This window comes from Canis lupus, chromosome 37, assembly GCF_011100685.1.
Source record: "Canis lupus familiaris isolate Mischka breed German Shepherd chromosome 37, alternate assembly UU_Cfam_GSD_1.0, whole genome shotgun sequence".
Taxonomy (NCBI): Eukaryota; Metazoa; Chordata; class Mammalia; order Carnivora; family Canidae; genus Canis; species Canis lupus.
In genome coordinates this window covers 17,788,931-17,805,879 of record NC_049258.1, presented here as the reverse complement: position 1 = coordinate 17,805,879, position 16,949 = coordinate 17,788,931, and the positions used below count along the sequence as shown (strand labels likewise).

Here is a 16,949-nt window from a genome sequence, read left to right as displayed (position 1 = left end):
AAAATAATTTAGTAAAGTCTTAGTTTACCTGGGAGAAAAGCATTTTTCTCACTGCCACCTCCTATAGCCTTTCTGTCTCATCTAATGGGCAATGAGGGTGGAAAATAAGAAACATTTGTTCAAGTCTATGACTAAGATTTAGTCCTAAGATTATAGTAGATTATGCTACTGTAGTAAGCATGCTTCCTTTCCTTTCCTTTCCTTTCCTTTCCTTTCCTTTCCTTTCCTTTCCTTTCCTTTCCTTTCATTTCATTTCATTTCATTTCATTTTCTTTTCTTAAGTAGGCTCCGTGCCCACTGTGGGGCATGAACTCATGATCCTGAGATCAAGAGTTGCAGTCTCTACTGACTGAACCAACCAGGTGCCTCCTTTCCCCCTGCTTTACCACCACACCAAAATTCTGGTACTATGACAGTAGGTTGCAGCTGCACAGCATAGGCTGTCCCTGAGGAATAGTGCTTAAAGAAATTAAAAGTCAACAGGGGAGCTGAAAACAAAGGCACTAGAGGAATTTTGAGGCCTCTGGCACCTACAATTATAGCAGACATACACAGCCCACTCTTAGCCAGATTACCTAATACCTCACAATAAAATTCTCTTTACCTCAGGATGCCTGTCTAGCTCAGTCAGAGGAGCATGTGACTCTTGATCTCTGGTTGGGTGTAGAGATTACTTAAAAAAAAAAAAAAAAAGTTTACCTCATATCCTGTTACCTGATACATCATATATAGCTTTTAATAAAAGATTACAAGTTTATGTCAAACTCTGAAGAGACCAGGAAACCATCAGAACCAGGTTCAAATATGACAAAGATGTTGAAATTCTCTTAAATAACTATACTTAATATGTTAAAGTCTTTAATAGATTAAATAGAAAACATGAAGAATAAATGGGTAATGTAAGCAAAGAGTTGTAAACTTTTAAGAATCTAAAGTAGATGCTGAAATCAGAAACACCGTATCCTAAATGAAGCATGCCTTTCATAGCCTCATCGGTAGACTAGACATGGCTGAGGAAATATTCAGCAAACTTGGGTAAGTCAAATCAAAACTTCACAAACTGAAATGCAAAGAGAAAAATGAATAAAAAACAGAGTAATACATCCAAGAATTTGAGTGTAATTTCAGAAGGTCTATCAGATGTATAATTAGAATACCAGGAAGAAGAAGAACAGAGCAGAAAGAATATTTGAAGTAATAATACATGAGAATTTTCTAAAGTTTTAATAACAGGCACTAAACCATGTATCTAGAAAACTTAAGCAGTAAGAATTCCCCACCCCAAAACAAACAAAAAAGTGAAATGCCTGGGCATAATGTATTCAAACTGCAAAAAACCAAGGATAGAAAATTTTAAAGAAAGGCAGAAAAAAAATATCTGGCCTATCAAAGAACAAGTGTAGGAATCACAGCTGACTTCTCATCAGAAACCATGTAAACACAAAGAGAATAGAATGAAATATTCAAAGTGTTGGAAGAAGAAAACTGTAGTGGGCATAATCATGTACCTCCCACAAATGATATGTTCATGCCCTAACTCCTGGTACCTATGAATCTGACTGTTCTGGATTGAATCGTGTCCATCTGAATTCATATATTCAAGTGCTAATTCCTAGAATTTCAGAATGTGAGCTTATTTGGAAATAGGGTGTTGCAGATGTAATTAGTTAAGATGAGGTAATTAGAATGAGCCCTAATTCAATGTGACTGATGTCCTTATAAAAAGGAAAATTCAGAAATAGATGCATTGTACATAGGGTGAGCATCATGTAAAGGTGAAGACTGGGATCAGAGTTCTTTTTGAATTAACCAGGGAATGCCAAAGATTGGCAGGAAAAAAAAAAAAAAAAAAACCAGCTAGGGTAGGGGCGTGGAACAGATTATTCCTTTTAGTCCCCAAAAGAAACCAATTTTACTGACACCTTGATCTGACTTCTGGCCTTTAGGAATATGAAACAGTAAGTCTGTTGTTTAAACCACTTGGTTGTAGCACTTTGTTATGGCAGACCCAGCAAACTAATATGGTGGCATTTATTTGGTAGATGTAATTAAGTTAAAGATCTTGAGATAAGATGATTTTGGATTTAGGATAGGCCTGTGAGCTCGGAGCCCGATGCAGGATGCAGGGCTCAATGCCATGACTTTGAGATCATAACCGAAGTCAAAATCAAGAGCTGGTTACTTAACCGACTGAGCCGCCCATGTGTCCTGGTATAGTCATTCTTAAACAGGGCACAAACAACGCTTTTTGCTCTCTGAAGTGGCCAAAAATGGGAAACAATCTTATTTTTTAAGCCAGCAAGTCTTGGCTCTGTATTTCTTCTAAATTCTGTCTGAAAAACCTAACAGCTCCATTTTGAGCTCATCCTATTCCATCCATAATTTATCATAAGCAATTAAATGAAACCAGTTGGTACTTTAAGAATGCTCTGCCTAAGAACTTCCTTAGCCAGTTCCTGTGAGTTCACTATGTACCCCTTTTATCCTCCACATTTCTGCAGGCAACTGTTACACTACTTGTTCTACCAAAGCAATAAGCATGAAAGAAATAAAGGTGTAAGTATTGCAATGGTTATTTAGAATTCTTGTTTGCCAGAGGTTATGATCCCTTTGCTGGACAAAATTAATAAAAAGCATAAATTAGTTTGCATTTTTCTTTATTTTGCCCTTTTCACAATACCTGTCTCTAATAAGAATGTCAAATAATTACAGCTAATATTTATTGATTATCATGTGCAAGGCATTGTTTTAACTTATAAATGCTTTATATTTATTTCTTATTTAATATATCCCATCTTATATGGGGAAACTGAAGTGCCACATGGAATGAAAAGATACACATATTTAGCATTATTTAAATAAATGGAAGTATAACTTTGTAATCTTATTTTAAATGTTCATGCTGGGTCTTAACACTGCTTCTTCCATGACCTTCAGCGAAGTTCCTCCTTCCTGTGAAATCTCAGCCCATAGCAACAATTGTTAAAATCCATGTAGTTTCTAAAGCTTTTTAAATTTTTTTGGTTTTCTTTCTCTTCTAGCTGAATCACATATTTTCCTGTCTAATCTTACTCCTTACTACAAGACTCTAGTTTATCCTTGGAGAATCTGCTCCTTTTCATGCTTGATATAAGTTGCTTGATCTACCCAAAGTATAGAAATATCTTCAGATTCAGGAAAATGCATTGGCAGGCATTGATAAGATATAAATGTTTCCTAGAATAATATTCTAGTATAAGTCTTAAAATGTAAATGTGACCACAAGCTTTAAGTTCCTTCTTGATAAGAGTATCAATCACCCTGCAACCTCAGCCCTACCCTATTAGTGTCTATCCTTAGGTGAACAGGAGAAGCTGATAAACTCCCAGCAGGGGAGTTCTTTATCTCACTGGGACAAAAGGACAGAGGCTCTGGCATCCAAGGTTAGATTTCTGGATTCAGTTTTTTATAGAAACAGCTTGTAGGAAATTGGGCACAGATAGTATATAGAAAGCTAATAACAATAATTCTATTTTATTTTTTTTAAAGATTTCTTTATTTGAAAAAGAGAGAGAGTCTGCGAGTAGGGGAGGCGCTGAGAGAGAGAATCCCAAGCAGACTGCCCGCTGAGTGCAGAGGCTTGATCTCATGACCATGCGATCATGACCTGGGCCAGAATCAAGAGTCAGATGCTTAACCAACTGAACCACCCAGGCGTCCCAATAATTCTAAGTTAATGTAGTGATTTTTTTATATTGTTAGATTTTAGCTAATAAAAATAAGTGAACAAGAATATACTGAGAAATTTATTCAGTTGGTTAGATTAAAGGTTGCTTTATATGAAACTGATAAAAGTGGAGATGGTTTACCTGGGAATAGGGAAAGGAGGTGGTTGAAAAGCCCAAAGTTTTATTTGGTTAAGCTCCCAACCACCCTTCTCCATATTGGAGGCTGGTAGTGGTGGTGATTATTTCTTCCCCATTAACACTTGTAGTTCCTGGGTACAAATTATAAATCACTGTACTATTAATACCAATATATTATATGGACAAAATTTTCAAATACAAGAAATTTTATTTTAGGGCCCCTACTTGTCTTTTATCATCCCTCTTCCTCTGCTCATAGTGTCTCCCATTCCCTTGATGTTTGGTGCTTACCCATAGTGTTCTTTAGGGTTTCCTAACTTTTTTTTCCCTCTTTCCCTCTTTGCAAATATAACTAACCTGTGTTGTCTCTAGGTGACCCTGATAATCTCTGGTAAACTATCAATGTTACTGTCACTCTAAAGAATGCTATTTGCATTTTGAGAAGTCCTACAGAAGTAGTGAATTGAATATAAAATAGTCACATATGGACTATGATATGCTGGTTGGGAAATTATTATGAGCAGGAGAATTTTTTCATTTTTCATAAATTTTAGCATGTAAAATAAGAGCCATTTCATATATACTTATAATAGCTGTATTAGGCCTAACATGTTTACAAATTGAGGTAGGATTTATAATTAAGAATAAATATAACCCTTATGAATAAGGAAGAACTATTCCTATATTTTGTCTGTGTATCTATCTCTATCCCTTAACATATTTTGCTCATTCTCCCCACTCTCATCCACTCCCATCATCAGTTTATGAGTCATTTTTGTTTTTTGCTTTTCATTTGTTTTTTAAATTCTCCATACAAGTGAAATCATATGGTATGTGTCTCTCACTGACTTATTTCACTTAGCATGATACTCTCTACGTCCATCCATGTTGTTGCAGATGGCAAGATTTCATTATATTTTTCTGACTGAGTGATGTTCAATATGCATATACATACCTTTATCTTTATCCATTCACCCTATCAATAGACACTTAGGTAGTTTCCACGCTTTGGGTATTATAAATAATGCTGCAATAAATATAGGGGTGCGTATATATTTTTGAGTTAGTATTTTTGTTTTCTTCAGGTAAATACTAGGAAAGTAGAATTACTGGGTTGTATGGTATTTCTATTTTTAATTTTTTTGAGAAACCTCCATACTGTTTTTCATAGTAGCTGTAGCAATTTACATTCTCGCCAACAGTGCATAAGGGTTCCCTTTTCTCCACATCCTGTAACACTTGTTACATATTATCTTTTTTATACTAGCCATTCTAATTGATACGAGGTAATAACTCATTTGGGTTTTGATTTGCATTTCCCTAATGATTATTGATGGTGAATATCTTTTCATGTGTCTGTTGGCCATCTGAGTGTCTTCTTTGGAAAAATGCCTATTCAGGTCCCTATATTCATTTTTAAAAAGTTTTTAATTTCAGTGTAGTAAACATACAGTGTTCTATTAGTTTCAGGTGTACCATACAGTGATTCAGCAGCCCCATATATTACTCAGTGCTCATCGTAAGTGTATTCTTAACCCCTTTACCTATTTCACCCACCCCCCACCCACCTCGCCTCTGGTAACCATCTGTTTGTTCTCTATAGTTAAGAGTCTGTTTTATGGTCTGTCTCTTTTCTTTTTTCTTTTGTTTTGTTTCTTAAATTCCACATGAGCAAAATCATATGGTATTTCTCTTTCTCTGGCTTGGTTTGCTTAGCATTTATTCTCTAGATCCATCTTTGTTGTTACTGAGTTCATTTTTATACATACATATATATATATATATACATATATACATTTATATATGTGTGTGTGTGTGTGTGTATATATATATATATATATATATATATATATGTTGTATGGGTTTTTAATGTATTTTGGATATTAACCCCTTAGAACTAATCCTATTATGAACTCTGTTCTTCTGTGTTCTTTTACATATCTCTCAAGGCAAATTTATGCAGTAGTGTTTCTTGGTATTTGATAGTAGATTCTCATCTTTGTTATTTTTATATATTATTAAATCATAAGGTGGATGGCTTAATAAAATAATTATGCTAAAAATAATTATGTTATATAGGTTAAGGTATATATAATAAAAATTCAATTTTCAAGTTTTCTTTTACTTTTTAAAATGTGGAATGATTAGGTTTGTAAATTTTATGTGTATGCAGGCTATTTTTGTGAGCAAATTTAAGAACTTTAAAGGAAAATAAGGACAAGGTATTCTAGGAATTTAAATTCCCGTTGGAGCAATAAGACACATATGCCTAAATTAAATTGCAACACGAGACAAATTTAGGCAAATTGAGATATAATATTCTCTTCTATATTAAGGGCAGGAAGAAGAAAAATCTGAATTCAGGTAACAAATAATGACTTTGAAACAGAAAATAAGTTAATTTCATGGTACAGAAGGTGTCTGATTAAATTAAGAGGAGATGTCTCAAGGGCTTGAATGTATTCTTATTCTGCTGGAAGGCCAACTCTTCCTTTTCTGTGCCACACTGACTTGAGCTCCACTTCTTGGAGCATCTGCTCTAGACAGTGGAAGCATTTTGGTTGAGGATTATCTCACCCTGCTGTAACAGTTCTGTACTCCAGGGACTTTTATGGGTTGACTCAGAGATATATAGAATATATGACATTATTTCTTTGAGAAATTATGCTTTATGTAATTGTAGATACATCTGGAACTTATCAAATTCTAAAAAGTTTAAAAATTATTTCCTGTGTGGAAGTAACACGTTTTAGTAGTAGAACCATACCTAGGTATGGGTTCTGGAAGACATATTGTTTGGATTGAAATCTTAGTTCAACTTCGTAATAATAGTACGTAGTATTGCCTAAATCAGTCACTGCCTTGTCTTCTTTACCCATAAACATAGGGCTACTTTCATGTGGCTATATTCAGCTGGGGGATCAGTTGAGCTGGAAGAAGCTAGCCTCACCTACTCACCTGGCAGGTAGTGCTGGCTTTGCCTGAGGAGATTCAGTCCTCTGCACTAGCTAGATGGCTTCCTTATGTGGCACTTCAGGACAGTGTTCCAAGATGACAAAGAGGAAGCCAGAAGTCTCTTGAGGCCTAGGTCCTAGGTCTCAGTAACATCATCATCACTGCATTCTGTGGTGAAGCAAAGAAAGACACATGGCTAGCCCAGATTCAAGGAGATGGAGAAATAGACTTCACTTTGAAGACAGAATTGCAGCAAAGGGGCATATATACATATAGGAAATAGGGGGAATTTGTGACCATTAAGCAATCTTCCACTTGAGGTCTACCTTTGGGCAGTGAGTAACCTCAAATTAAGACATCAACTGAATCAAGCAGTGAAGGAAGGGGAAAAAAATTAGGGTTACCTTTTATATTTGTGTTGATATTACATAAGATAACACATTTGAAAGGTACTTAGCTCAATGCCTGCCATGTAACTCCTCATCACATGTGGATGATGATATTCAATGATCATGACAACATTGGGGAATCAGTGATGATTGTGGTGTGGGGAAGTAAAATGAGTAAGGTGTTATTTTTGAAAGATTGACTTGGTGCCTTTAGACAAGACAATCTACTCTGGGAAAGGTTTGGAGAAACAGATTAAGAGGCTGTTACCGAAGTCCAGATTTAAGGTTATAAAAGTGGAATGTAACATATAAAAAAAAAACATTTCAGAGGAGAAATGGCTGTTCTTAACTGACTTGATATGATAAAGAAAAATTTCAAAGAGGAGTGGAAGAAGAGGCACAACGAATTATGGTATTGCTGAGTCCTTTTTGTAAAATGCCAAGTTATGTAATAACACCTGTAAAATGGCAAATCACATAATAACACTTATATCAGGGCTTAAGTAGCAGTAGAACATGAGTCAAATCTGTCTTTCAACTTAGTGTCATCTGATTCATAATTCCATAAACTCCATTGTGAAGTGGATGAATGAAACCTATCTTTCAGAACACAAATAAGCTAACCTGAAATCATTTGCTTTAAACTTGTGTGGTCCTTGATTATCTTTTTTCTTTATTGCTCCTTCTTCTTTATGTGGTGTATGTATTCTTTTAAGCCACCAAAGAAAAGCAAATACTCCTCATTTCTCTCCTGCCTACTGCAATTGATTGGTAGTGACTATTGGCTATCTAAAGTGCCATTTAAGAGTTTGATGCCTGGGCTTGGGGAAGGGAATGCTATACTAATTTTTAATGTTTGCCACAAATGAGAGAAAGAATAGTAGCAGACATGCTATAGTATTTGCCATTTCTGTACTAAGTTGTTATTATATCAACATTAACATGTTCCAATGACTGACAGACTTTCTATATCACTTAGAAAGTAATATATATTTTAAAAGAAGGTAATATATAAATTAATGCATTGTTTTTTTGTTTATAGATAACTTTGCATATAGAATTCAGGAATTGCTTAGCAAATGGGAATAATGTGTCTTAATAATATTAAGGAAACTGAGCCAGTGCTAGTTTGCACACTGCTTAATAAAATTTATCTAGAAACATCTGTTTAAATGTTAAATCTTATAGTAGCTTTGTTCACTTTCATAAAATTTTTGGCAAAAGAATCCAAAACTTAATTTGCACAATTTTTTTAACCACTTAAAACATTTCTAAAGAATGCAACATTTTGTTGATTATTTCATTAAAGGTGTGGATTTTTTTGGCCCGCAATACACATTGTTATTATTCCTAGGCTGCATTATTACTCTCTTCTTGCCTTTCCTCTAGAAGGACTATATAAATGAATAATATGGAGGTGTAACCAGTCCTCCTGCAGATCTCTTTGAAATTAAAAATACACTGTCCTTTTCATGTTTTAGTATATGTGCTGCCGAAGTGAGCACCACAGTCCTTTTCATGACCACAACTGAGTCCTTAAAAGGTTAAAATATTTAAATTATCTAATAAATAACAGATACCTAGAGTTTCAATAATGTAAGTTAGAACTCTGAATATCTTCAGAAGAAAAAGATACACAAGTCTTCTAAAGTTTTCTCCTGGTTTTAAGAAAGACTATTTTAATTTGACTTTTAGGCATTCTGCTATGATTCTACTGCTAATGCTACTGTGCTCTACCAGTTATATCAATACTGCTGCTGATATACTTTAGTCATTTTTCAGCTTTTTAAGCCAAGATGGTTCTTTCTGAGTTCTGTATATATCTTCTAGCTTCTTGCTTATGCAATGTCAAGTTTACCTTTCTTCCTTAAAAATAGAATTCTAATAAATTATACACAGAGTGTCAGCATGTCCTGCTTAAAATACACATCTTTATAAAAATAACCATAGAGAAAAACAGGGTAACCTTATGTCCTTAAATTTGAACAATAATATAAAATTGATAAAAGTTCTTAAAAATATGTAGCATATCAAAGGTGAATAAAGAAACAGAAAGCCTGAATAATTTCTAATCATTAAAGAAGTTGAATCCATAAAATTAAAATTCTTCTCACAAGAAAATTTGAGATTAAGATGAGTTTACTAAACATCAGATGCTACTGAATAATCAGGAAAATATAGTTCCAAACTTATGCAAACTCAGAAAAGAAATTGAGTCTAGTATACTCTTTATATACAATGACAGTAAGAAAAGGAAAATTTTAGGCTGATCTCTGTTCTGAACAGAGATGCAGAGATTCCAAATAAAATCCTAACAATTCAGCAATATATTAATGACATCTTGACAAAGTTGGCTTTATGCCAGGAATGCATGTTTGGTTTAACATTAGGAAATAAATTAGTTTATTGCTTAGGTAAAAGTAGACTTAGGTAAAACAATATGAAGAATTACTAAAAGAATTGTCAACCAGTTAAAAATGTGCAAAAGAGTTGAACATGCCACTTCATAAAAGAAACTTAAGAAATATAAAAAAAGCAGCCACTTTGCTGATAATTTGAAAAAAATGAAGATTAACACAGTGAGATACTACTTTATACCGACTAGATTGGGAACGTTTTTAAATTAAAATAATTGGTACAAGCACTTGATAAAAAAGAATTTGTTTTTTTCTAATTATGTTGAAGATAAACATATAATTTAAGATTACACTTCTAGAAAGATATTCTAGAACAGTGTATGATTTTGTGCATCAGCAGAACACATATGGTAGGGTTCGGGGTAGCATTATTTGTAATAGGTACAAACTGTAAACAATCCAGTGGTCCATCAATAGTAGACTTGATGAATAATTTTGATATATTCATATAATGAAAAATGCAACAACATGGATGAACTCCATTTATATTAAGTTAAAAACAGGTAAAAATTAAATCAGTACTGTTTTTGGTTGCAAAAAAGTAAAAGTATAAAGAAAAAGAAGTGAGTGGATTATAAATTAAGATAGTGGCTACCGCTGATGGAAAAAAAGTTTACAATTAAGAGCTACCTTTAGAGTGTAGGCAGTGTTCTATTGCTCGATCTATTTAAGAATTATTTATGATTATTTTATAATTATTTCATTTACACTTAAGTTTTAAATAACTTTCTTTTTGTATTATATGTAATCATTTTAAAAGCTTAACACTTGCTAGAGACTTCCAAAAAAGTAACTGTTTAAATAATTAATACATATGATTCAAGATAAAAAGTTTGAAAAGGTAAAGATTAAATCTCTCTCCCTCCCTATTCTGCTTATACCTACCTACCTCTCAACAAGGTTAACCAGTGTTACTAGCTTCTACTGTATCTTTCCATCTATTTGTATACACATGTGGGTGAATATATCTATGTGTATAATTTGCCCCCACATTTTAACAGAGGTAGGACTATATTATATTAACTGTTCTATACCTTTCTTTTTTCCCTTAGTAAACAGGACATCTTAGAGACCTTTACACATAAGTTTGTTTGGAATTTCCTTACTCTTTTTTTATGGTATTCCAGTGTATGGGTATACTGTAATATATTTAGCCAGTCTGCTGTTGACAAACATTTGGGTTACTTACCGTGTTTGCTTTTGCAAACAATGATGCAATTCATTATTTTCAATTTCATTATTTCATACCTATCAGTTTGCATTAAAAATAATTTATGAGGTGAAATCTACATTGCATTCAAGTAACGATTTTGAAGTGAATAATTCAGTGGCATTTAGTACAAATACAATGTACTATCACCACCTCTATCTAGTTCCAAAAAATTTTCATTACTCCAGGCTGAAATCTCGTATTCATTAACCAATTTCTCCCTATTACCAAAAAATTTTCATTACTCCAGGCTGAAATCTCGTATTCATTAACCAATTTCTCCCTATTACCTACGATTTTGAAGTGAATAATTCAGTGGCATTTAGTACAAATACAATGTACTATCACCACCTCTATCTAGTTCCAAAAAATTTTCATTACTCCAGGCTGAAATCTCGTATTCATTAACCAATTTCTCCCTATTACCAAAAAATTTTCATTACTCCAGGCTGAAATCTCGTATTCATTAACCAATTTCTCCCTATTACCCTATATCCTTAGTCCCTGGCAACCACCAATCTCTCTTTATGGATTTATCTATTCTGAATATTTCCTATAAATGTAATCATACAACACATGATCTTTTGTATCTTTCTTCTTATAATATAATGTTTATGAGTCTCATCCAGATTGCAGAATTGGTACTTCATTCTTTTATGGCTGATAAAACTTCATTGTATGTATATACCACAGTTTGTTAATTATTTCATCTATTGATGGACATTGGGTTGTTTCATGTTTTGGCTGTTGTGGATAGAGCTGTTATGAACATGTCTGAACATGCACTTTTGTTTGAATATGTGTTTTCAGTTTTGGAGAGATACACCTAATACTGGAATTGCAGGGATGTATGGTAACTGTGTTTAACTTTTTGAAGGAACCACCACCAACCTGTTTTCTGCAACAGCTGAACATTCCCACCAACAGTGTATGAGGTTCCTAAATCTTCTATACTTGTTATTTCTCAACAATACTTGTTCTTTTCTTTTCTTTTTTCTTTTCTTTTCCTTCCTTTTCATTCTTCAGGTCCTAGTGAGTGTGATGTAGTACCTCATCATGGTTTCAATTTGCAAATTTGCATTTCCCTAATGATTAATGATGCTGAGCATATTTTCATGTGCTTGTTGGCCAATTATATATCTTCTTTGGTGAAAACTCTGTTCTTCACCCATGTTTTAATTGTGTTGTTTTTTTGTTGTTGAGGTTTAAGAGTCCTTTATCTAATCTGGATACTAGACCCTTATCAGAAATATGATTTGTTATATTCTCCTTTATTTTCTCCCATTTGTAGGTTCTCTTTTTATTTTCTTGATATTGTCTTTGATCCACACTTTTTAATTTTAAGTCCAATTTATCTATTATTTATTTTGTTTTTCATGCTTTTCTTTTTTTATATCTAAGACTCCATTGCCTAACCCAAAGTAATGAAGATTTACCCCTGTGTGTTCTTCTAAGATATTTAATGATTTAAGTTCTGATATTTAGGTCATTGACCCATTTTGAATTAAATTTTGTATATGGTGTTAGATAAGAGTCCAGCTTAATTTTTTTGCTTCCCAATTGTGGATCTCCAATTGTTCCAGCATTGTAGGAGTTTTTGGTTTGCTTGTTTGTTTTTAAAGATTTTATTTATTTGAGAGAGAGGGTGCATGCACATGAGAGTGGGGAGAAGGGCTGAGGGAGAGGGAGAAACAGATTTCCTGCTGAACATGAAGTTGGACTCTGGGCTCCATTCCAGGACCCTGGTATCTTGACCCGACCAAAAGGCAGACGCTTAACCAACTGAGCCACTCAGGTGCCTCAGCATCGTTAATGAGACTGTTTTTTCTGCATTGGATGGTCCTAACATCTCTGTTGAAGTCAATTTGTCGTCAGAGTATAGATTTAGTTATAGACTCTCAGTTCTGTTCTGTTGGTCAATATGTCTATCTGTATAACAGTACCATAACGTTTTGATTAATGTAAAATTATACTAAGTTTTGTAATTAAGAAATGTGATTCCTGCAACTTCATTCTTCTTGTTTTTTTCAAGAATGCTTTGGCTATTCAGGACCCCTTGCATTTCCATATGAATTTGAAGATTGGCTTTTCAGTTCTACCAAAAGACAATTGGAATTTTTTCCTGTTAACTAATTAATTAATTTTTACTGTGGTATAGTTGGAATACAGTATTAATTAGTTTCAGGTGTACAACATAGTGCTTTGACATTTATATACATTACAAAATGATCAGTTACTGTCACCATACAAAGACATTACAGTATTATTGACTACATACTGTACTTCATGTCCTCATGACTTATTTATTTTTTGACTAAAAGTTTCTACCTCTAAATACTCTTCAATTATTTTATTCATTCTCTAGTCTCTCTCCCCTCTGGCAACTACCAGTTTGTTCTCTGTATTTATGAGTCTGTTTCTGTTTAACATTCATTTGTTTTTTTAGATTCCACATGTAAGTGAAATCATATGGTATTTGTTTTCCTCTGTCTGACCTAATTTCATTTAGCATAATACCCTTTAGGTCTGCCCATGTTATTGCAAATGGCAAGATTTTGTTCTTTTTTTATGACTGAGTAATATTCATGTGTGTGTGTGTATACAACATCTTTATCCACTTATCTATTGATGTATGCTTCGGTTACTTCCATATCTTGGCTATTGTAAATAATGATATAATGAACCTAGTGGGTGCTTATCTTCCCAAATTAGTATTTTCTTTGGGTAAATACCCAGAAGTGGAATTGCTGGATTGTATAGTATTTCTATTTTTTAATATTTTAGGAACCTGTGTACTATCTTTCATAGTTTCTGTACCAATTTACATTCCCACCATCAGTGCATGCGGGTTCCCTTTTCTCCACATCCTGGCCAACACTTGTTACATATTGGCCTTTTTATAGTAGCCATTCTAATTGGTGTGAAGTGATATATCTCATTTTGATTTTGATTTGCATTTCTCTGATTATTAGGATTATGCATTTCTCTGATGATATGTCTTCTTTGGAAAAATGTCTATTTGGGTCCTCTGCCCATTTTTTAAACAGATTATTTGGGAATTTTTTTTTTTTTTTGGGAGTTGAGTTGTTTGAGTTCTTTATATATTTTGGATATTAACACCTTATCAGATATATCATTTGCAGATATTTTCTCCCATTTGGTAGACTGCCTTTTCATTTTGTTGATCATTTTTTCTTTGCTGTGCCAAAGCTTTTTAGTGTGACGTACGCCCACTTGTTTATTTGTGTTTTCGTTGCCCTTGCCTGAAGAGACAGATCTAAAAATAACATTGCTAATACCAATGTCTTATTATTTATTGTCTGTGTTTTCTTATAAGTGTCTTATGGTTTCAGACTTTACATGTAAGTCTTTAACCTATCTTGAGCTACTTTTGTATGTGGTGTAAGAAAGTTTTCATTCTTATTCATGTACCCATTCAGTTGTTTCCAATACCACTTACTGAAGAGACTTTTTTCTATATTGTATGTTGTTGCTTTGTCATAGATTAATTGATCATACAATTGTGGTTTGAGCCCTCTATTCTATTCCATTGATCTATATGTCTGTTTTTTGTGCCAGTACTATACTGTTTTGATTCTACAGATTTTTAGTATCATTTAATATCTGCATGCATGATACCGCCAAGCTTTGTTCTTTCTCATGATTGCTTTGGCTTTTGGGGGTTTTGTCTTTCTGCACAAATTTTAGGATTATTTGTTCCAGTTCTATTGGTATTTTGACAGGGATTGCACTGAATTTTTAGATTACTGTTAATAATATGTACACTTTAAAATAGTAATTTTTTCCTATGAATCTGGTGTATCTTTAGATTTATTTCTATCATCTTCACTTTCTTTCATTGTTGTTTTATAGTTTTCAGAATACAGGTCTTTCACCTCTTTAGTTAAATTTATTCTTAGGTAGTTTATTCTTCTTGATGGAATTGTAAATGGGATTATATTCTTAATTTCTCTTTCTGATAGTTCTCATAGTTTAGAAACACAACAGTACAGAGAAATCTGTAACTAATTTTGTATCCTGCAACTTTTCTGAGAATTCATTTATTCTAATAGTTCTTGATGGACTCTTTAGAGTTTTATATATAAAGTGTTAATGTAATCAGCATGATGGCAGAATAATAGTAGTTTTACTTCTTTATTGCCAGTTTGAATGTCTTTTATTTCTTGTTTTTGTGTGACTGCTGTGGCTAGGACTTCCAAAACTGTGTTGGATAAAAATAGCAAGAGTGGGCATCCCTGTCTTTTCCTGATCTTCGAGGAAACGCTTTCAGCTTTTCGTGGTTGAATATGATTTTAGCTGTGGGTTTGTCATATTTGGTCTTTATTATGTTGAGGTATATTGCTTCTATACCTACTTTGTTGAGTATTTTTATCCTAAATGGATGTTGAATTTTGTCAGGGGTTTTTCTTCATCTATTTAGGTGGTCATATGATCTTTAATATTGTGATTGTGGCAAATCACATTGATTTGTGGATATTGAACCACCCTTTCATCCCTGGAATTAATCCCACTTGGACATGATTTATAATCCTTTTAATGTATTGTTGAATTTGGTTTGCTAATATTTTTGTTGAGACTTTTTGTAACTGTGTTTATCAGGGATATTGTCCTGCAATTTTTTGGTAGTGTTTTTGTCTGGTTTTGGTATCAGGGTAATGCTGGCCTCACAGAATGAATTTGGAAGCATTCTTTCCTCTTCAGTTTTTTGGAGTACTTTGAGAAGGATAGATACTGTTTGGTACAATTCATCTATGAAGCTTTCTGGTCCAGAGATTTTGTTTGTTGGAAGTTTCTTGATTACTGATTCAATTTCATTAGTAATAATTGATATGTTCAGATTTTCTATTTCTTTCTGATTAGTCTGGGAAGATTGTATGTTTCTAGGGGTTTTTCCATTCCTTCTACGCTGTCCAGTTTGTTGGCACAATTTGTTGGCATAATTGTTTATAATAGTCTCTTACAATCTTTTGTCTACTGTTAGTTGTAACTTCTCTCTCATTTCTGATTATGAGTCCTCTCTCTTCTTGATGAGTCTAGCTAAAGTTTATCAATTTTATCTTTTCAAAGAAACATATCCTGATTTCACAGATCTTTTGTATTGTGTGGGTTTTTTTGTTTGTTTTTAGTCTTTATTTCATTTATTGCTGCTCCCAATCTTTATTTCTTTCTATGAACTTTGGTCTTTGGTTTTCTTTTTCTGATCCCTTTGGGTATCAGGTTAGATTATTTCTTTGAGATTTTTCTTTTCTCTTGAGGTAGCCCTCTATCTCTATAAATTTCCAAAATCTATAAATTTCCAAAAGGGAAATTTATAGATATCCTAGAGTTTGGAGCACTGTGTTTCTGTTTTCACTTGTCTCAAGATATTTTTTCACTTTATTTTTTATTTCTTTGTTGACCTATTGGTTGTTTATTAGAATGTTGTTTAGCCCCAATGTGTTTGTGTTTTTTTTCCTAGGTTTTTTTTTTTGTGTGTAATTGATTTCTGTTTTCATACCATTGTTATGGAAAAGATGCTTGATATGATTTTATTCTTAAGTGTATTGAGATCTGTTTTGTGGTATAACATGTGATCTCTCCGGGAGAATGTTCCATATGTAATTGAATATATGGTTTTATTTTCTTTTGAGATTTAATGTGTTTATTTGAGAGAGTTAGTGGGCACAGAGAGAGAGGGAGAGGGAGAAGCAGAGTCTCCACCAAGCAGGGAGCCTGATGTGGTGCTTGATCCCAGAAGTCTGGGATCATGACCTGAGCTGAAGGTAGACAGACACATAACTGACTGAGCCACCCAGATGCCCCAAGAATGTACGTTCTGCTGTTTTTGGATACAGTGTTCTGTGTGTGTATATGTGTTTGTGTATTGAGTCCATCTGCTCTAATACACCATTTGGATCAGTTTCCATAGTGATTTTCTGTCTTGATGATCTATCCATTCCATCTATGTAAGGATGGTGTTAAAGTCTCCTACTATTATTGTATTACTGTCAGTTTCTCCCCTAATTTATGTTTGTATTCTCCCTATATATTTAGGTGCTCCTGTGTTGGGTGCATACATATTTATAATTCTCATCTCCTATTTTTGGATTGATCCCTTTGTCATTATGTAATG

At 33.5% G+C, this 16,949-nt stretch overlaps 1 protein-coding gene and 1 long non-coding RNA gene across 19 annotated transcripts in view; one reads left to right on the top strand and one right to left on the bottom strand.

Annotated features, from left to right (window-relative positions):
• The window catches only part of KANSL1L (KAT8 regulatory NSL complex subunit 1 like), a 130,841-nt gene that overhangs the window by 76,472 nt on the left and 37,420 nt on the right, over window positions 1-16,949 (top strand). The gene's annotated exons all lie outside the window — the stretch shown is intronic.
• The window catches only part of LOC102152600, an 86,930-nt gene that overhangs the window by 46,014 nt on the left and 23,967 nt on the right, over window positions 1-16,949 (bottom strand). For all 8 annotated transcript variants that reach the window (XR_005385323.1, XR_005385324.1, XR_005385326.1 and 5 more), the window contains one exon: window positions 6,804-6,968. This is a non-coding gene — a long non-coding RNA (uncharacterized LOC102152600). The remainder of the gene's footprint in view (window positions 1-6,803; window positions 6,969-16,949) is intronic.